This window comes from Lethenteron reissneri, chromosome 44 (genome assembly GCF_015708825.2).
Source record: "Lethenteron reissneri isolate LAM-NWPU_2019-01 chromosome 44, ASM1570882v1, whole genome shotgun sequence".
Taxonomy (NCBI): domain Eukaryota; kingdom Metazoa; phylum Chordata; class Hyperoartia; order Petromyzontiformes; family Petromyzontidae; genus Lethenteron; species Lethenteron reissneri.
Window position 1 is genome coordinate 2,539,800 of NC_083822.1, and position 22,030 is coordinate 2,561,829.

General features: G+C 48.9%; 4 non-coding genes and 2 pseudogenes across 4 annotated transcripts; all 6 read left to right on the forward strand.

Annotated features, from left to right (window-relative positions):
- Window positions 1–3,410: 3,410 nt before the first annotated feature.
- On the forward strand, window positions 3,411–3,574 carry LOC133353732 (U1 spliceosomal RNA). The gene has a single exon (XR_009756461.1). It is a non-coding gene; the product is annotated as a U1 spliceosomal RNA (small nuclear RNA).
- Window positions 3,575–4,451: 877 nt separating this feature from the next.
- LOC133353699 (U5 spliceosomal RNA) lies at window positions 4,452–4,505 on the forward strand (annotated as a pseudogene).
- Window positions 4,506–11,011: 6,506 nt separating this feature from the next.
- Window positions 11,012–11,175, forward strand: LOC133353726 (U1 spliceosomal RNA). Its single transcript, XR_009756455.1, has one exon. It is a non-coding gene; the product is annotated as a U1 spliceosomal RNA (small nuclear RNA).
- An 851-nt stretch (window positions 11,176–12,026) lies between these two features.
- Window positions 12,027–12,140, forward strand: LOC133353744 (U5 spliceosomal RNA). Its single transcript, XR_009756470.1, has one exon. It is a non-coding gene; the product is annotated as a U5 spliceosomal RNA (small nuclear RNA).
- An 8,043-nt stretch (window positions 12,141–20,183) lies between these two features.
- Window positions 20,184–20,321, forward strand: LOC133353737 (U1 spliceosomal RNA; annotated as a pseudogene).
- An 844-nt stretch (window positions 20,322–21,165) lies between these two features.
- LOC133353743 (U5 spliceosomal RNA) lies at window positions 21,166–21,280 on the forward strand. Its single transcript, XR_009756469.1, has one exon. It is a non-coding gene; the product is annotated as a U5 spliceosomal RNA (small nuclear RNA).
- Window positions 21,281–22,030: the final 750 nt, after the last annotated feature.

Sequence of the window (22,030 nt, forward strand, 5' to 3'; positions counted from 1 at the left end):
GAGGACGATGGAGAACGGCAGAAGAAAGTGGACAAGAGAGTGTCATTCGAGAGGACAGGCTGGCAGAAAGCAAAGAGGAAGAGGAGAGCATCGAGTGCCTCATCATGGTCTGCTCCAGGGAAATGCCCCCAATTGTCTGACTCTTCAACCGAAAACTTGGCTTCATCTGAAGAAGAGATGACAGCCAAGCTTAGCCAAGAGATTGTGTCTTACCCGAAATCTGTGCAAGCCGAGAGTTTGTTGGACCTTGTTGATGAAAATTGCTACTCATTGTTGGAGGACTTTTCTGCTGAGCCGGACTAAACACCCTTGGTCATGGCGCTCTCTGTTGCATCGGTCAACGTGCGAGGAATCTGGGGAGCAGCTAAACGTAAAGCAACTGTTCATTATTTGCGGACTCTAAAGAGAGACATTTATTTTTTGCAGGAATGCCACCTGCCTTATTCCCTCGACCAGGCAAAACTGACTGAATCCTGGGATGGACAATGTTTTTGGTCTGGGAGCAATGCTAACAGATGCTCTGGGGTTGCCATCCTCATAGGAAGCCGAAGTGTGGAGGTACAGGAGACCCAGGAAGTTGTTCCTGGCCGACTGCATTATGTCGATGCCATATATAGAGGAACTGCAGTCCGTCTAATTAATGTATATGCTCCTACGCAGTGTTCGGAGCGAGTGGAGCTGTGGGGTAATACATCTGCCCTGCTGGTCACACAGAGACATGTTGTCCTGGGTGGAGATTTTAACTGCCCACTCAGCGTATCAGACGTTCTGCCTGCCACTGGGAGTCGGAGGATAGATCCTTCTTCTAGAGGGCTCAGTGCTTTAGTTAAAGATCTAGATTTGACTGATACCTTTAGGTTCTTGCACCCAGCATTTCCTGGCTTCACCTGGGTCAGTAGCTCTGGATCTTTGCATTCGAGAATAGATTTTATGTTTGTTTCTGCTAAGTTTACAGTGGAGCATGTAGAGACTGTGCCAGTCTCTTTCTCGGATCACAAATTGATTATGGCGAAGATTCAAATCCCAGGGGGAGTAATGTTAGGGAAGGGGATCTGGAAAATGAACACGAGTTTCCTGGAAGATGAGAAGCTGGTGAGGGCCTTCATTCAACATTATGAAGAATGGAGGAGCCTACAGTGTTGCTTCGGCACCATGGCTGAATGATGGGCTCCAGGCAAAAGCCTCATATTTTGTGCGATATAGACTGGCATGGCTCCTACGTAGATTAGGGATGGCTTCACTGCCTCTTTGTACGCCCCTCGCTTGGAAGCAGGGGTGGCTGTGTGCTGCGGTTAGCAAGTACATTGCAGAATATGAGCCGGCCCTTGTAAGAGATTCGTGGCTCCCACGAAGTGTTCTTGCTGAGATGATCAAGAAGGAGACCTGCGAAGGGGTACCAGGTGCACGGAGTGTCCTTCACCAGCAAATATGGGGAAATGTGTCTTCTGAGGCACTAACTAAGGTGCAAAGGGATATATCTTGGCTGGCGGTATGGGATAGGCTGACATGCAGAGCGTTTATGCATTCACGCCAATGGGCCCGTACTCCTAAGTGCCTAAGGGGCTGTAGTGCGGATGAGTACGTGGGTCATGTGTTTGTGCGATGTCCTTTTGCGAAGGAAGTGTGGGAGCTGTGCCATCCTTTGTTAGCACCTTTCTATCCTGTCATGGTTAATGTGCCAAGCATTATTTGGGGAGTCTTTCGGCGGAGGGCGGGAAGGGCCTGGGCTCAGGCATGGGCCATTATTGGAACTGTAAAAGAAGCCTTGTGGAAGGCGCGAGGTTTGATTACCAGGGGCACCGATATGACACCTGCAGATGTTTACCGCCTGACCTGCAGGCTGCTTTGGCGGGTGGTGGAGGTGGATAAGGCAAGAATGGGCAGTGAGGCAGCAAAAAAGAAATGGCAGTGGCCTCCGCCTCCATGCCGCTCATGTTGATACAGGTAGCACTTATAAAAAATAAATGTAGCAATAGTACTGGGAATTGAGGAGTGAGACTCGGGTCGGCAATGGCGGATTCTTGTTTGCTATACAGTATATCTGATGGACCAAGAAAGAGTGTTGCGGTTGTCAGTACTTTCCATGTGTTGCGGAACTGTGGGGGATTCTGTATCGGAGGCAATGACCCTCTCGGGGGTTGTTGTTGTTGTTACTTTGAAACTGTTGACTGTATATATTTGAAATAAAAGCTTTTAAATACCTTTACTAAAGATTTCCGTGGAGAGGAGCAACGTAATGAGTGTCAACTATTCTTGTTGCCCTTCAGTGGAAGGGCTCTTCATTTTAATAAAAACAGAATTTGTAATTTGCAAGTGTCCTGTTGACAATTTCACATTCCTCAATTGACCGTATCTTCGTTAATGGACTACTGTATTGGACAATCTACATGAAGTGTCAGCACTATATAAACATTATGGGACCTCCTTTGACAGTAGCAAAATATTATAGGTTTCCCCCTGCTATGTAAACATGTTTGATTTCATCCCCAGTGTGAATTATGAAGATCTTTTTATCAGCATTTCAATCCATTCATTATTTTATTATTTTTATATTGGAAAAAATAACAACCATACTCTGGTTCTGTCGGTAAAGTCACGTAGGTATAAAATACAATATATCACGACATTATGATCGCAACACAAGCGGTCGTCCTCAGGCGGAAAAAATATAATCCAGCAGTGGACCTGCTGAAATAACGAGAGCAGCGACAACAAGGCTAGATATGTAGCAATGGGCAAGCAAGCAGGGTCTGAGCTGGAAAGGAATTCCACTCCCGGATGCAAGCACCTCAGTTGTGTTCATGGGGGATTCGGGAGAGAGAGATTAGGGAGAAAGGGATTAGGGAGGGAGATTAGCATGAATGAGCTTCCATTGTCGCATAAGAGTATCATGCCCGCATATGCGCACAACAGCAGTGTTCATGAGAGATTAGCCCCATGAGAATGCAATCCAAGGACGTGAACATGCGAGTGCAATCCATAGAGAGAGACACAGAGAGTCGGAATAACAACCATGTTTGGAGCCCCAGCGATGCTCTGTTCTCACACCGGGGTTAGAGTGTATGCCACTGATGGTGGAAGATCCTGCACAAGAGCAAGTGTTAGATTTTAGAACGAAACCTGTAATCTGGAAACTTTTTCTCCAGGTATCCAGAGCTTCTATTACCCAGAAAACCTTAGTTTTACACGTATTACATCAACACTTCAGCTCAGTGTTGTTGTAACACGTGACAACTTTGCTCATCAAATTGTCTTCTGAAAGGAGAGTGTTTAATCCAGTATAACTGTCTTGGTGAAAATATTATTCACATCAATTCGATTATGAGCAAAGAGAACAGAGCTCTTGAGACCCCATAGAGTAGAGGAATAGGGATCGGGTAACTATCCGGATAGAGGGGGCTCATCAATTCATACTTACCTGACAGGGGAGGCACCATGATCATTTAGGTGGTCCTCCGAGGGCGAGGCTTATCCATTGCATTTCGGGTGGGTTGACCCCTGCGATTTCCCCAAATGCGGGAAACTCGACTGTATAATTTGTGGTACTGGGGGACTGCGATCGCGCTATACCCCATTTTTAATGAAAAAAGAGGGTGCTTTGTTCAAGCAACTGAAACAGCCGCACCGAGTTCCTGTGATGGATATTATTTCAGGATTGTTGAAAGATAACTGGTAAGCATTTTCATAATAAAAAGCAATCTGCACGTTCTCTCCCTGCCAGCCAGCAAAACTTTGAATCGTATATATAGTGCCCTGTCTTTCTCAACCATGTTCTTCCTTTCTCTGTTCTGTATATCCCAATTTCTCACAATTTCTTGCTTTCTCTCTGTGTCTCTATTTCTCTGTTCCATCTTCTACCTAAATCTCTATTACACTCCGCCCTCCATTGGATCTCACCCACTTCGCTATCTCTCTCCCTGTTTATCTCTCACCCATGTTCTCCACATTCTCACCTCTCCCATTCCCATCTCATTCTCCCTTGCGCCTCTCTGTAATCCCCCTTCCTGATGTTTGTAACTTTTCATTGCCTCTCCTATTCCCATTTGGCTCTCTTTTTCCTCTGTTTCACAACCTTCCGCTCTCTCCATCGCCTTGCATGACCTCCTGCTTTCTCACACATTGTGCGGGATACACATCCGGGGTACAGGGTGGCTGGAGGAGGGTGATGTGACATCAGCCCGCACAAACACGGCTCAAGCGCCAGCCAGACAGACAGGAATCCAGCCAGGAATCCACTTTGAATACAGTTTTAGATATATAATGTTATTATGATTTAAATAACTAACTAAATACACAGATTCAACTACATGTCCACCAACTTATAAATACATATTTCCATAAGTTATTTTATTTTCATTTGTGTGAGAAAAAGGAAGGACCCCATAGCCTAGAGAGAGATTTCTGTCGGCTAATAGGTTGTGCAGTCAAAGGGGTGAGAGTAATCTCTGGTTTCTCTTCAGAGCGAATAAATCTTTCGCCTTTTACTAAAGATTTCCGTGGAGAGGCGGGTACCCTGGCCGTGAGGCCAGGGGGTGCTCTGCCAATAAATATGGAGACCTGCCAAGCTGTGCAGATGATCCGGGATGAGCAAGCCACGTCGACTGCTGCGGAGGTGGAAGCTGCCACAGCTCAACGGTCTGGAGCGCGGAAGGAGAATGCCTTGGCTCAGTCGTCAGTCTCGACTGAGGGGAGCCAGCTGCTGGGGAGGCTGGACGTGCCTGCTGGCCACGACAGGAGTGCTACGGACATCGGGGAGCCTGCTGGCCAGCGGGCACAGACTGCAAAGGTGAATGCAGAACCTGCATCGGCGGAACAGCACCAGGAACGTGCAGGCCGTAGGCGTGGAGGGCCGGGAGCAGGCTTCACACCGGAACGTGCCAGACGCGACAACTGTGTCCGAGTTGCCTTCAAGGAGGACGTGCCAGAAGAGGTGACTATGGACCGCTCGATTTTTGTGCGAACTGTGGTTATGGGTATGCTGAAATTTGAGCCCATGGACCTATTTTGCTTGATAGCTTTGCCAGGTGGCAGAGCCTTTGATGTTAGTTTTAAGACAAGCAATTTACTACAGCGCTTTCTGACACGTTTTGAGGAGAAAGCAGGCGAGAGGCCCCTGTCTCTGCTCAAGCTGCATTTGCTCTCAGAATTGGACACGAAAATGGTGACGGTCTTTTTGTATAATGAATCGCTTCCGGATCATGATGTGGAGGTGTGGCTGCGACAACATTGCCATCTGTTGTCAAACTGCAAACGCGTCCAGGACTCACTGGGCATCTGGACTGGTGCTAGACAGTGGCGGGTGAGGCCGAGAGCTGCGGTCGGTGCCCTGCAACACATTCCGAGCGCCCTCAACATTGGTGGGAGTAAAGGCTTCGTTGTCTACGAAGGCCAACCCAAGCTCTGCAGAAGGTGCGGTAGACGGGGTCATCTAGCAGTGGCATGTGAAGCACGAGTTTGCTACCGTTGCAAGTCTCTTGATCATACAGTGGATAATTGCCAAGCCCCAGCGCAATGCAACCTCTGAGGAAGCAAGGACCATTTTTACCGGAACTGCCCTGAATCATATGCAAATATGGTCCGGGCACGTAAAAACCAGGCTGCTGATGAGAAAGCCGAACCTTTGTTGGAGCACACTCCACATAATTTGGTTGCTGACGATGTCGATGGAGCGACAGTCGTCCAGAGAGCGCCACTATTGGAGCAGGAGGATGAAAGAGAGGAGCTGGAAGTGCTGCCTGTGGATGGGGGAGAATCTACGAGTCAGCAGGAAGACAGCTCCAGGGCCAATGTGATGGAGGAGGCAGTCTCTGAGCCAACTGTGGCTGACTGGGCAGTGGAAGCTGAGACGACAGAGGACGATGGAGAACGGCAGAAGAAAGTGGACAAGAGAGTTTCATTCGAGAGGACAGGCTGGCAGAAAGCAAAGAGGAAGAGGAGAGCACCGAGTGCCTCATCATGGTCTGCTCCAGGGAAATGCCCCCAATTGTCTGACTCTTCAACAGAAAACTTGGCTTCATCTGAAGAAGAGATGACAGCCAAGCTGAGCCAAGAGATTGGGTCTTACCCGAAATCTGTGCAAGCCGAGAGTTTGTTGGACCTTGTTGATGAAAATTGCTACTCATTGTTGGAGGACTTTTCTGCTGAGCCGGACTAAACACCCTTGGTCATGGCGCTCTCTGTTGCATCGGTCAACGTGCGAGAAATCTGGGGAGCAGCTAAACGTAAAGCAACTGTTCATTATTTGTGGACTCTAAAGAGAGACATTTATTTTTTGCAGGAATGCCACCTGCCTTATTCCCTCGACCAGGCAAAACTGACTGAATCCTGGGATGGACAATGTTTTTGGTCTGGGAGCAATGCTAACAGATGCTCTGGGGTTGCCATCCTCATAGGAAGCCGAAGTGTGGAGGTACAGGAGGCCCAGGAAGTTGTTCCTGGCCGACTGCATTATGTCGATGCCATATATAGAGGAACTGCAGTCCGTCTAATTAATGTATATGCTCCTACGCAGTGTTCGGAGCGAGTGGAGCTGTGGGGTAATATATCTGCCCTGCTGGTCACACAGAGACATGTTGTCCTGGGTGGAGATTTTAACTGCCCACTCAGCTTATCAGACGTTCTGCCTGCCACTGGGAGTCGGAGGATAGATCCTTCTTCTAGAGGGCTCAGTGCTTTAGTTAAAGATTTTGATTTGACTGATACCTTTAGGTTCTTGCACCCAGCACTTCCTGGCTTCACCTGGGTCAGTAGCTCTGGATCTTTGCATTCGAGAATTGATTTTATTTTTGTTTCTGCTAAGGTTACAGTGGAGCATGTAGAGACTGTGCCAGTCTCTTTCTCGGATCACAAATTGATTATGGCGAAGATTCAAATCCCAGGGGGAGTAATGTTAGGGAAGGGGATCTGGAAAATGAACACGAGTTTCCTGGAAGATGAGAAGCTGGTGAGGGCCTTCATTCAACATTATGAAGAATGGAGGAGCCTACAGTGTTGCTTCAGCACCATGGCTGAATGGTGGGAGATGGTTAAAAGTCGGACTAGGGGTTTCTATCAGGCACACAGTAAAAGGATGAGTGTTAGGAATGAGATGAAGGGCTTGAACGACAAGCTGGAGAAGGCATACCGGTTGCTGGAATTAGGTTTTCCTATGGTAGACGAAATAAGGCATTTAAAAGACAAGATTTCCTTGTCACTTGAAAATCAGGCAGCGCAGTTCGTTTTTAGGGCACGGGTTAGGGCAGTGGAAGAGGGAGAAAAGTGTACGCGTTTCTTTTTTAGAAAGTGCAGGAAACCCAACAGTGTCATCCATGAGCTCGTTAGCCCTAGCCTTGGTAGGCAGACACAGACGGAAGGTGTTGTTGAGGTTGCACGAGAGTATTATGCAGACCTCTATAGCCATAAAATATCGGAGGTGGACGCCCGGGTTTTTTTTCTTGGGGAAGTTAAACAACAGGTCGAGGCCCCGGACGAGGTGAATGGGCAAATACAAATGGAGGAACTGAATAAGGCCTTGAGAGGTTTGCGGCTGGAAAAGACTCCTGGTAGCGACGGGATACCAGCCGAATTCTACGTCAAGTTCTGGGACACTATTAAACAGGACTTGTTGCAATTATACAGGGAAATCTTGGCTGATGGGCCAGTGCCGGAGTCCATGAGGGGAGGGGTTATATCCCTTATATATCAGGGGAAGGGGGCACGCAGCGACATCGGGAACTGGCGCCCAATTACTCTGTTGAATACAGATTACAAGATATTGGCCAAAACCATTGCGGCACGATTGGGAAGTGTGGTGGCTGAAGTTACACAAGCAGACCAAACATGTGCTGTCCCAGGCAGACATATCTCAGACAGCCTCATCTTATTAAGGGAAGTCATAGAGTCCACAATAGAAGGGGGAGGGCCACTGGGGCTCCTTAGTTTAGATCAAGAGAAAGCTTTTGACCGCATATCACATGACTACTTGTTTTCAGTGTTGACTCATATGGGGATAGGAGAACAACTGGTTAGTTGGGTACAAAAGTTATATAGTAATCTTTCTAGTAGACTTTTGATAAATGGGGTCCTGTCTGAAGCTGTTCCAGTTAGATCGGGTGTGAGGCAAGGGTGCCCCATGTCACCAGTCTTGTTTGTTATTTGCATGGAACCTTTTGCCCAGGCTGTCAGAGCCAGTCAGATGATTCGAGGGGTGTCCATCCCGGGGAGTGGAAAGCAGGTAAAAATAATTCTGTATATGGATGATATCGTGGTGTTCTGTAGGGATGTCTCCTCGGTATGGGGGGTTTTGGAGTTGGCGAGACTTTTTCACTTAGCCTCGGGATCTAGGATTAACCTGAGTAAGAGTGAGATTATGTTTTTTGGAAACCCTAAGCTTTTCGAAGGTTGCCCGACAGAGCTGAGAGTACAGGTGGAAGGGATTAGGATATTGGGGGTCACATTTTATCTAAAGGATTCTGGAAAAAGGAACTGGAGGGAAAAGATTAAGGTTGTGAAGGGCAGGCTAGTCAGATGGATGACCAGAAGCCTTACTATGGAAGGGAAGATTTTGGTTTTGAAAGCAGAAATGTTACCTGTGCTCAATTACCTGGCATACATCTTTCCGCCAGGTGCACAAACGTTGCATTATATTGAGATGCTGTTTTTCAGGTTCATCTGGGGGGGTGGGATGGACCGGGTGAAGAGGGAGATCATGTATAAAAATCCTGCAAACGGTGGGAGGGGAGCCCCTAACGTCGCACGTACTCTGAGTACAATCTTTGTTTGTAATACAATTCGCTTGTTTTTTGCAGATGGGCTCCAGGAAAAAGCCTCATATTTTGTGCGATATAGACTGGCATGGCTCCTACGTAGATTAGGGATGGCTTCACTGCCTCTTTGTACGCCCCTCGCTTGGACGCAGGGGTGGCTGTGTGCTGCGGTTAGCAAGTACATTGCAGAATATGAGCCGGCCCTTGTAAGAGATTCGTGGCTCCCACGAAGTGTTCTTGCTGAGATGGTCAAGAAGGAGACCTGCGAAGGGGTACCAGGTGCACGGAGTGTCCTTCACCAGCAAATATGGGGAAATGTGTCTTCTAAGGCACTAACTAAGGTGCAAAGGGATATATCTTGGATGGCGGTATGGGATAGGCTGACATGCAGAGCGTTTATGCATTCACGCCAATTGGCCCGCACCCCTAAGTGCCCAAGGGGCTGTAGTGCGGATGAGTACGCGGGTCATGTGTTTGTGCGATGTCCTTTTGCGAAGGAAGTGTGGAAGCTGTGCCAGCCTTTGTTAGCACCTTTCTATCCTGTCATGGTTAATGTGCCAAGCATTATTTGGGGAGTCTTTCGGCGGAGGGCGGGAAGGGCCTGGGCTCAGGCATGGGCCATTGTTGGGGCTGTAAAAGAAGCCTTGTGGAAGGCGCGAGGTTTGATGACCAGGGGCACCGATATGACACCTGCAGATGTTTACCGCCTGACCTGCAGGCTGCTTTGGCGGGTGGTGGAGGTGGATAAGGCAAGAATGGGCAGTGAGGCAGCAAAAAAGAAATGGCAGTGGCCTCCGCCTCCATGCCGCTCATGTTGATACAGGTAGCACTTATAAAAAATAAATGTAGCAATAGTACTGGGAATTGAGGAGTGAGACTCGGGTCGGCAATGGCGGATTCTTGTTTGCTATACAGTATATCTGATGGACCAAGAAAGAGTGTTGCGGTTGTCAGTACTTTCCATGTGTTGCGGAACTGTGGGGGATTCTGTATCGGAGGCAATGTCCCTCTAGGGGGTTGTTGTTGTTACTTTGAAACTGTTGACTGTATATATTTGAAATAAAAGCTTTTAAATACCTTTACTAAAGATTTCAGTGGACAGGAGCAACGTAATGAGTGTAAACTATTTTTGTTGCCCTTCAGTGGAAGGGCTCTTCATTTTAATAAAAACAGAATTTGTAATTGGCAAGTGTCCTGTTGACAATTTCACATTCCTCAATTGACCGTGTCTTCGTTAATGGACTACTGTATTGGACAATCTACATGAAGTGTCAGCACTATATAAACATCATGGGACCTCCTTTGGTTTCCCCCTGCTATGTAAACATGTTTGATTTTATCCCCAGTGTGAATTATGAACATCTTTTTATCAGCATTTCAATCCATTCATTATTTTATATATTTTTATATTGGAAAAAATAACAACCATACGCTGGTTCTTTCGGTAAAGTCACGTAGGTATAAAATACAATATATCACGACATTATGATCGCAACACAAGCGGTCGTCCTCAGGCGGAAAAAATATAATCCAGCAGTGGACCTGCTGAAATAACGAGAGCAGCAACAACAAGGCTAGATATGTAGCAATGGGCAAGCAAGCAGGGTCTGAGCTGGAAAGGAATTCCACCCCCGGATGCAAGCACATCAGTTGTGTTCATGGGGGATTCGGGAGAGAGAGATTAGGGAGAGAGGGATTAGGGAGGGAGATTAGCATGAATGAGCTTCCATTGTCGCATAAGAGTATCATGCCCGCATATGCGCACAACAGCAGTGTTCATGAGAGATTAGCCCCATGAGAATGCAATCCAAGGATGTGAACATGCGAGTGCAATCCATAGAGAGAGACACAGAGAGTCGGAATAACAACCATGTTTGGAGCCCCAGCGATGCTCTGTTCTCACACCGGGGTAAGAGTGTATGCCACTGATGGTGGAAGATCCTGCACAAGAGCAAGTGTTAGATTTTAGAACGAAACCTGTAATCTGGAAACTTTTTCTCCAGGTATCCCGAGCTTCTATTACCCAGAAAACCTTAGTTTTACACGTATTACATCAACACTTCAGCTCAGTGTTGTTGTAACACGTGACAACTTTGCTCATCAAATTGTCTTCTGAAAGGAGAGTGTTTAATCCAGTATAACTGTCTTGGTGAAAATATTATTCACATCAATTCGATTATGAGCAAAGAGAACAAAGCTCTTGAGACCCCATAGAGTAGAGGAATAGGGATCGGGTAACTATCCGGATAGAGGGGGCTCATCAATTCATACTTACCTGACAGGGGAGGCACCATGATCATTTAGGTGGTCCTCCCAGGGCGAGGCTTATCCATTGCACTGCGGGTGGGTTGACCCCTGCGATTTCCCCAAATGCGGGAAACTCGACTGTATAATTTGTGGTACTGGGGGACTGCGTTCGCGCTATCCCCCATTTTTAATGAAAAAGAGGGTGCTTTGTTCAAGCAACTGAAACAGCCGCACCGAGTTCCTGTGATGGATATTATTTCAGGATTGTTGAAAGATAACTGGTAAGCATTTTCATAATTAAAAGCAATCTGCACGTTCTCTCCCTGCCAGCCAGCAAAACTTTGAATCGTATATATAGTGCCCTGTCTTTCTCAACCATGTTCTTCCTTTCTCTGTTCTGTATATCCCAATTTCTCACAATTTCTTGCTTTCTGTGTCTCTATTTCTCTGTTCCATCTTCTACCTATATCTCTATTACACTCCGCCCTCCATTGGATCTCACCCACTTCCCTATCTCTCTCCCTGTTTATCTCTCACCCATGTTCTCCACATTCTCACCTCTCCCATTCCCATCTCATTCTCCCTTGTAATCCCCCTTCCTGATGTTTGTAACTATTCATTGCCTCTCCTATTCCCATTTGGCTCTCTTTTTCCTCTGTTTCACAACCTTCCGCTCTCTCCATCGCCTTGCATGACCTCCTGCTTTCTCACACATTGTGCGGGATACACATCCGGGGTACAGGGTGGCTGGGGGAGGGTGATGTGACATCAGCCCGCACAAACACGGCTCAAGCGCCAGCCAGACAGACAGGAATCCAGCCAGGAATCCACTTTTAATACAGTTTTAGATATATAATGTTATTATGATTTAAATAACTAACTAAATACACAGATTCAACTACATGTCCACCAACTTATAAATACATATTTCCATAAGTTATTTTATTTTCATTTGTGTGAGAAAAAGGAAGGACCCCATAGCCTAGAGAGAGGTTTCTGTCGGCTAATAGGTTGCGCAGTCAAAGGGGTGAGAGTAATCTCTGGTTTCTCTTCAAAGCGAATAAATCGTTCGCCTTTTACTAAAGATTTCCGTGGAGAGGAGCAACGTAATGAGTGTAAACTATTTTTGTTGCCCTTCAGTGGAAGGGCTCTTCATTTTAATAAAAACAGAATCTGTAATTTGCAAGTGTCCTGTTGACAATTTCACATTCCTCAATTGACCTATCTTCGTTAATGGACTACTGTATTGGACAATCTACATGAAGTGTCAGCACTATATAAACATCATGGGACCTCCTTTACCAGTAGCAAAATATTATAGGTGTTCCCCTGCTATGTAAACATGTTTGATTGTATCCCCAGTGTGAATTATGAAGATCTTTTTATCAGTATTTCAATCCATTCATTATTTTATATATTGGAAAAAATAACAACCATACTCTTTGGTTCTTTCGGTAAAGTAACGTAGGTATAAAATAAAATACATCACGACATTTCGATCACAACACAAGCGGTCGTCCTCAGGCGGAAAAAATATGATTCAGCAGTGGAACTGCTGAAATAACGAGAGAGCAGCGACAACAAGGCTAGATATGTGGCAATGGGCAAGCAAGCAGGGTCTGAGCTGGAAAGGAATTCCACCCCCGGATGCAAGCATCTCAGTTGTGTTCATGGGGGATTCGGGAGAGAGATTAGGGAGAGAGGGATTAGGGAGGGAGATTAGCATGAATGAGCTTCCATTATCGCATGAGAGTATCATGCCCGCATATGCGCACAACAGCAGTGTTCATGAGAGATTAGCCCCATGAGATTGCAATCCAAGGACGTGAACATGCGAGTGCAATCCATAGAGAGAGACACAGTGAGTCGGAATAACAACCATGTTTGGAGCCCCAGCGATGCTCTGTTCTCACACCGGGGTTAGAGTGTATGCCACTGATGGTGGAAGATCCTGCACAAGAGCAAGTGTTAGATTTTAAAACGAAACCTGTAATCTGGCAACTTTTTCTCCAGGTATCCCGAGCCTCTATTACCCAGAAAACCTTAGTTTTACACGTATTACATCAACACTTCAGCTCAGTGTTGTTGTAACACGTGACAACTTTGCTTATCAAATTGTCCTTTGAAACGAGAGTGTTTAATCCAGTATAACTGTCTTGGTGAAAATATTATTCAAATCAATTCGATTATGAGCCAAGAGAACAGAGCTCTTGAGACCCCATAGAGTAGAGGAATAGGGATCGGGTAACTATCCGGATAGAGGGGGCACCTCAATTCATACTTACCTGACAGGGGCGGCACCATGATCACTTAGGTGGTCCTCCCGGCCGTTTTGATCTGAAGCTGCCTTCGACACGTCGATCTTTCGTGAGGCTTAAACACCAGCTCCGAGGTCTGCGAGGGCCCCTGGCCGTGGGGCCGGGGGTGGCCTCGCTACCAAGAGGCTGGGACTTCCGGGGCGTCCAGATGGAAGTCGCAGCGGACGAGGAGGGGACATGGCGAGTGCCGAGGGCCACGGGTGCCACCCGAGTTGCCGAGGGAGACCGGAGCGACCGGTCCGTCCAGCGGCGAGTGCCGAGAGCAACGGACGCCACCTGCGTTGCCGAGGGAGGCCGGGACGACCGGGTTGGCCAGATGGCGGTTGCAGGAGACGGGACGAAGATGTGGCGAGTGCCGAGGACCACCGACACCACCCGCTGGGCCATGGGGGACTGGAGTGACCAGGTTGACCTGCTGGCAGCGGGGGAAGGTGAGAGGGATACATGGCGAGGATTTGAGAGGAGGGTGGCGGAGGCACGGCGAGTGGCAGAAGTGGAGGGGAGGGTGGGAGCTGATGGGGTGAACGAGGGGGACCGAGGAAGAAGAGGTATGGTGCCGGGGGGCGGGGGGTGAGCAAACCCGAACAGAGGGTGGGGGATGAGGCCAGGGAACTGCCAGCGGGACGGGGGTTGCGGGAGGCCCAGAGGGTGAAGACGGCAGTGGACGCTGGACCAGTGGGTGCTGGGAGGCCACCGGAACGAGCAGGGAGGTGGCACGGTGGGGCGGGGGCGAGCCTAACGCTACCTCACGTCAAACGGCATAACTGTGTCAGGGTGGCGTTGAAGAACGATGTGGCAGAGGAGGTGACAATCGAGCGGGCGACCTTTGTACGGTCGGTAGTGATGGGGCTGTTACAAATAGAGCCAACGGACCTGTACTGCTTGATAGCTTTGCCGGGAGGGAGATTCTTTGATGTTAATTTCAACTCAAGCCTCCTGCTGCAGAGCTTCTTGACCCGCTTCGAGGAGAAGGCAGAGGAGAAACCTCTGGCGTCGATGAAGTTGCAGCTGCTATCGGAGCTGGATACAAAGGTGGTAACTGTCTTCCTGTATAATGAGGCTTTACACGACCATAACGTGAAGGTCTGGTTGAGGCAGCATTGCTTGATATTGTCGGGCTGTAAAAAGGTACAGGATTCGGTGGGGATATGGACAGGGGCTAGGCAATGGAGGGTGCATCTGAAGACAGAAGAGGGGGGGGGGGTCCTGAGACACATCCCGAGCGCACTGAATATTGGGGGTAGCCGGGGATACGTAGTATATGCGGAACAACCCAAGCTGTGTAGCAGATGTGGGATACGCGGACACCTGGCAGCAGCGTGCGAGGCGAGGGTTTGCTATAGGTGTAAGGCACTGGACCACGTGGTGGAGGAGTGCAGTGTTCCGGCCCAATGTTACCTCTGCGGAAGCAGAGAGCATTTGTACAGAAGCTGTCCAGAATCATATGCCAACAGGGTTAGGGCTTATAGGGGTGGGGGGGTGGGGGTTGAGGAAGGGGACATGACCAGACAGGGGCCAGACATGGAATTCGTGAGAGAGGAGCGAGGGGAGGTGACCGAGCAGCGGCCACTGGCGACTGGCGGAGCGGGAGAGGGGGGGAGGTCCGCGGAAAGAGAGGAATCAACATCGAGCAAGCAGGAGGGAGGGCTGGCAGGAGAGGGGAGTGACGGCATGGGCAGCGTCTCCGAGACGACCGTGGCAGACTGGGCGGAGGCGGTGGAGGAGGAGGGAAAAGGGGAACGACAGGAGGAGGAAGGCGGTGGCGAGGCATGGGAGGGACCAACCAGAAGGAAGAGGAAGTTACAGAGAGCCCCAAAGAGAGTCGCCCCTTCATGCAGCGATGAACTCTCGGACTCTTCGCTGGACACGGAGGCCTCGTGGGAGGGGATGGAGGAAGTGGTGGGGAGCCGGCGCAGGGGGAAACCCTTGAGGACAAGGGGCAGGATGAAGCTGCGGGAGCTGGCGGACGAAAGCTGTTACAGAGGGCGAGTGGGGAGGTCGGAGTCGGACTGAGACACATTCCGGCATGGACCTTACTGTGGTGTCCGTGAATGTGAGAAGTTTGAAGGGCAAGGGGAGGAGAGGAGCGATAATGCAGCTTTTGCAGGCCACCAAGAGGGATGTGGTCTTCCTCCAGGAATGTCACTTTCCGTACACCCTGGGCCGGGAGAAACTGTTTGAGGACTGGGACGGCTACTACTTTTGGTCGGGGAGCAATGAAAACCGATGCACGGGGGTGGTTACCCTCCTAGGTAGGAGGGGTATACAGATAGTGGGGTCCCAAGAGGTGATCCCGGGCTGTCTCCATTATGTGGACGTGTCTTATGGGGATGCAGAACTGAGACTGATAAATGTGTACGCCCCCAAGACGTGTTCAGAAAGGGTGGACCTGTGGAATAACGTGGCGACCCTGCTGGTGACGAGGCGGCAGGTCATAATGGGGGGTGATTTTAATTGCCCGTTGTGCCTGGCAGACCTGCTATCGGTGGCTGGGAGGAGGAAGCTTGACCCTTCCTCTCGGAAGTTGAAGGAGCTGATGGAGGACTTTGAAATGACTCATGTCTTCAGAAAGATGCATCCGATGAGACCAGGATACAGAGGCGTAGCTACGGGGGGGGGGGGGGGGGGCAGGGGGATACATATATTGCGGCGGGCGCGGCAGCCTGAAACTACTGCACAAATCTACACCTGAACCTAAAAGTGTATATATCCCGCCACACACAGCCTACATGTCATGTAATTACATTTTGGTACGCGCGCCTATTAAGAACTTACATGGAAGAACGTCCCAAACAACAGACAGGCGCAGTCTTTCAGCCTTAGTCACTGGCCTGTTTTTTGGTGGCGGAAACTACGACGGCCTGAAACACGCTGGAGTGCACGATCAGAAACTGTGAAAGCTATCTATGAAGGACTGGATAACTTCATAGTTTTATTACATTTCTAGAATGTCATTCTTGGAAAAATTGATCGTGTTCAGAAGCGCTTACAGGATCCTACTATGAATTTCAAGGAAGCAGCAACTGATCTTGATTCTTTGGAGCATGAATTTGTCAAGCTTCATGATGATTTGAGCCAAGTTGCTGTAGAAAACGCCAAAATAAGATGCACAGCCTGGGGGGTCGATTTGGACAGAAGAATTAGGCGACGTCGGAAGATGCCAGGAGAACTGGCAAGAGATGCAGGACTTTCAGCAGAAGAAGAAATTATGCACGTTATGAAGAGCGTATTTTATCGACTTCAACAGATGTCAACACGGTTTTTACGACTAAAAGACCTGAACACAAAATTTGGATTTCTGCTGGACGTCAAAACTCTTCTATCCGACACAGATGTCGATGTAATTCGTCGAAATTGCAAAGATTTTGGAAATTTCTACGACACCGACATCAATGGCCACGAACTTTTCACAGAAATTGGAGATTGCAAAATGCTGCTCAGTAACCAGAATGAAGTTCTCCTAGAAACTCCTTTGGATCTTCTTGGTTTCATTGTGTTTTATGGAGACGACATATTTCCGAATTTGCGAATTTCACTGCAAATTTTATTAACAATAGCAGTTTCAATTGCAAGCTGTGAGCGGTCGTTCAGCAAATTGAAACTTATTTTGTCGTATTTGCGTGCTTCAATGGGACAAGATCGTCTCAGCGATCTTGCTCTTCTTAGCGTTGAAAGAGAAACATTGGGAAAAACAGATTTTGATTACGTGATTGACCAGTTTGGGACAGTGAAATCAAGAAAAATTATTCTTTTGTAGATTATGTCAACCAGTCTACGACAGTGACTGAGTGAGCCATGTAATATAATTTCTATAAATTTGCTTCTTTAAATACAATGTTTCATTAACCTTTTCAGACCACAATTTGGTAAAGGCAAAGCTCGGTATTCCAGGTGGCCTGAAAATAGGGAAGGGGACCTGGAAGATGAATGTGAGCCTGTTGGCAGACGGAAAGGTGGTGGAGGACTTCGTAAGGCGGTACGAAGACTGGACGACCCTGCAGGAATGCTTCACCACGGATTATGGTGAAGGGCCGGATAAAGGCTCTCTTCCAGACATATAGCAGGGGGAGGAGCGTGAAGAGGGAGCTGCAGCTGTGGAATGCCAAGATCGAGAAGAGGTACAGGTTACTTGAGCTGGGATTCCCGGTGGGCGAGTACATAGAGAGGTTGAAGGGGAGGTTATCCTGGGTATTGGAGAGGAGAGCCAAGCAGCTGGCATACAGGGCAAGGGTCAGGGCACCGGAACAGGGGGAGAAGTGTACAAGATTCTTCTTTAAGAAATGCAGGGCAGGAGATAACACAGTTAGGGAATTGGTGAGTCCGACTAGAGGCAGGCAGGCAACGACTGAGGGTATGATAGAGATAGCGAGGGATTACTAAGGGGAGTTGTATGGGAGGAAGGGAACGGATAAGGGAATGCAGGAGGCACTGCTGGGGGAGCTGAGACATGAGGTTAGGAACCCAGAGGTACTGGGAGAGAGGATCCAGTTGGGGGAAGTGGAGGAGGCGGTGAGGAGGCAAAACAGGAATAGGACGCCGGGACTGGATGGAATTCCGGCGGAATTCTACATCACATTCTGGGATTTGTTGAAGGGGGATATGCTGCAGATGTGCAGGGAGACACTGGAGGGCGGACTGGTGCCAGAAGCAATGTGTGAGGGGCTCATCACACTGATGTATAAGGGGAAGGGGGACCGGAGAAATTTGGGAAACTGGCGTCCAGTTACGCTCCTGAACTCGGACTACAAGATTATGGCGAAGATAGTCGCAACACGCTTGGGGAAGGTGGTGGAGGGGGTGGTCGAGCCCGACCAGACATGCGCGGTGGCAGGAAGGAGGATTTCGGACTCCCTGATTGTATTAAGGGAGGCGATTGAGGTGGAAGGAGAGAGGGGGTGCCCCCTGGGACTCGTTAGTCTGGACCTTGAGAAGGCTTTTGACCGCCTCTCGCACGAGTATATGTTCGCGGTGCTGGAAAGAATGGGAGTGAGGGGGCCCTTGGTCGACTGGGTGAGGCGTCTTTACCAAGGGCTCAGGACCAGACTACTGATAAATGGGGAGCTCTCGGGAACAATCCCAGTAGAGTCAGGGGTGAGGCAGGGGTGCCCGATGTCCGCGGTTCTATTTGTAATGTGTATGGAACCCCTTGCACAGGCAATGACAAACAGCCAGGGGATTAGGGGAGTGACCATCCCTGGGAATAAGGAACAGGGGAAGGTGGCGTTGTATATGGATGACGTAGTCGTGCTCTGTAGATACGTGGCATCAGTGTGGGGGGCCATGAAGGAGACAAACCGCTTCGGCCTGGCCTACGGCTTGAAGGTGAATGAGAGGAAGAGCGAACTGATGGTTTTCGGGGACCCGAGATTGTTCGAGGGCCGGCCGCCTGAGTTGGGGATACAGACGGAGGAGGTCAGGGTCTTAGGGGTTGCTTTTTGCTGAGAGAGGTCGGCGGAACGAAACTGGGACGGGAGGATAGGGCAGGTGAGGGGACAGTTAGGTAGGTGGGCCGGGAGACGGCTTACGATGGAAGGGAGGATTCTGGTGGTGAGGGTGGAGGTTTTACCAACACTTAACTACCTCGCATATGTGTACCCACCAGGTAGGAGGGAGGTAAGGATCTTGGAATCGGTGTTGTTTAGGTTCATTTGGGGGGGAGGGATGGATAGAGTGAAGAGGGAGGTGATATGTAAACGCGTCGAGAACGGGGGGAGGGGTGCCCCAAATGTTGCGCGTGCTCTGTCTTCAATTTTTGTGTGCAACACTCTGAGGTTGTTTTTTTCCGAAGGGCCCCGGGGGAAGGCCGCTTGTTATTTGAGGTATCGCCTGACGTGGCTCCTGAGGGGGCTTGGGATGACCCAATTGGCGATGGGTACACCCTTGGCCTGGCCACAGAGTTGGCTGAACGCGGTGGTGGGTGACTACATCAAAGAGTACGGTTTGAGTCGGAGAGGCGGACCGTGGAACCCCAGGGAGGTGTTGGCCAAAGTAAACGAATGGGAGGCCTGTGAGGGGGTGATGGGCGCGAAGAGGGCTGTGCACCGTCAAGTGTGGAGGAACACTTCATCAACGGCGCTCACAAAGGAACAGAGGGATCTGTCCTGGTTGGCGGTGCGGGATTGGGGACGGGGGGCTTCAAGTTTTCCCGCCGAATGGCACGTTCCCCCAAATGTCCGAGAGGATGCAGCGCAGATGAGGACGCGGTGCACGTCATGGTGAAGTGTCCCTTCACACAGGAGGTGTGGAGACGGAGCGGTCCGCTGTTGTCCCGGTTTTACCCGGCGCAGGTGTCAATGCGGGACATTATGTGGGGAGTCTTAAGGGGGGTGGGGGAGGATGACAAAAATCGGATGTGGGCCATAATAGGTGCGACGAAGGAGGCCTTGTGGGGGGCGCGCAGAAAGGAGCTGGATGGGTCCCCTATGTCACCTTTGGGGGTGTGTTACTGGGCGAGGAGGTTCCTGAAAAGGGTGATGGAAGTGGATCGGGTTGGGCTGGGATACAAGGCCACGGGTGTGAAGTGGAAGTGGCCCCTACCCGGGGTGGGGTAGGGAGGGGTCCGGGGGTATGGGGAAGGGACGGTGAGGGATGGCCATGCGCATTTTGCCGGACTGCTGAGTTGTGCAGGCGAGGAATGTCCGTGTTCGGTCGGGGGAAGGCGATGTGGTGGAGCGTTGCGCGGGTGAATGGTGGTGGCGATGGTGATTGAGGGCATGGGCGGTGGGCGTTGCGGTGGCTGGCTTTTGTTGTATTGTATGTGGGTGGTGCCAGCGGATGTGACGGAAATCGGAAGGGGCCTATCGTGGCGCCCAGGATGGAGTGTTGTTTCCAGTGCTTTCTTTGGTTTTCTTTGTGTTCGCTCAGAAGGTAATAAAAACCTTTAAATCGGTCCTCCCAGGGCGAGGCTTATCCATTGCACTGCGGGTGGGTTGACCCCTACGATTTCCCCAAATGCGGGAAACTCGACTGTATAATTTGTGGTACTGGGGGACTGCGTTCGCGCTATCCTCCATTTTTAAAGAAAAAAGAGGGTGCTTTGTTCAAGCAACTGAAACAGCCGGACCGAATTCCTGTGATGGATATTATTTCAAGATTGTTGAAAGATAACTGGTAAGCATTTTCATAATTAAAAGCAATCTGCACGTTCTCTCCCTGGCAGCCAGCAAAACTTTGAATCGTATATATATAGTGCCCTGTCTTTCTCAACCATGTTCTTCCATTCTCTGTTCTGTATATCCCAATTTCTCTCAATTTTTTGCTTTCTCTCTGTGTCTCTATTTCTCTGTTCCATTTTCTACCTATATCTCTATTACACTCCGCCCTCCATTGGATCTCACCCACTTCCCTATCTCTCTCCCTGTCTATCTCTCACCTATGTTCTCCACATTCCCACCTCTCCCATTCCCATCTCATTCTCCCTTGCCTCTCTGTAATCCCCCTTCGTGATGTTTGTAACTTTTCATTGCCTCTCCTATTCCCATTTCGCTCTCTTTTTCCTCTGTTTCACAACCTTCCGCTCTCTCCATCGCCTTGCATGACCTCTTGCTTTCTCACACATTGTGCGGGATACACATCCGGGGTACAGGGTGGCTGGGGGAGGGTGATGTGACATCAGCCCGCACAAACAGGCAGGAATCCAGCCAGGAATCCACTTTGAATACAGTTTTATATATATAATGTTATTATGATTTAAATAACTAACTAAATACACAGATTCAACTACATGTCCACCAACTTATAAATACATATTTCCATAAGTTATTTTATTTTCATTTGTGTGAGAAAAAGGAAGGACCCCATAGCCTAGAGAGAGATTTCTGTCGGCTAATAGGTTGCGCAGTCAAAGGGGTGAGAGTAATCTCTGGTTTCTCTTCAAAGCGAATAAATCTTTCGCCTTTTACTAAAGATTTCCGTGGAGAGGAGCAACGTAATGAGTGTAAACTATTTTTGTTGCCCTTCAATGGAAGGGCTCTTCATTTTAATAAAAACAGAATCTGTAATTTGCAAGTGTCCTGTTGACAATTTCACATTCCTCAATTGACCTATCTTCGTTAATGGACTACTGTATTGGACAATCTACATGAAGTGTCAGCACTATATAAACATCATGGGACCTCCTTTGCCAGTACCAAAATATTATAGGTTTTCCCTTTTCTATGTAAACATGTTTGATTTTATCCCCAGTGTGAATTATGAAGATCTTTTTATCAGCATTTCAATCCATTCATTATTTTATATATTGGAAAAAATAACCATACTCTTTGTTTCTTTCGGTAAAGTCACGTAGGTATAAAATAAAATATATCACGACATTTCGACCGCAACACAAGCGGTCGTCCTCAGGCGGGAAAAATATAATCCAGCAGTGGACCTGCTGAAATAACGAGAGAGCAGCGACAAGGCTAGATATGTGGCAATGGGCAAGCAAGCAGGGTCTGAGCTGGAAAGGAATTCCACCCCCGGATGCAAGCACCTCAGTTGTGTTCATGGGGGATTCGGGAGAGAGAGATTAGGGAGAGAGGCATTAGGGAGGGAGATTAGCATGAATGAGCTTCCATTGTCGCATAAGAGTATCATGCCCGCATATGCGCACAACAGCAGTGTTCATGAGAGATTAGCCCCATGAGAATGCAATCCAAGGACGTGAACATGCGAATGCAATTTATAGAGAGAGACACAGAGAGTCGGAAGAACAACCATGTTTGGAGCCCCAGCGATGCT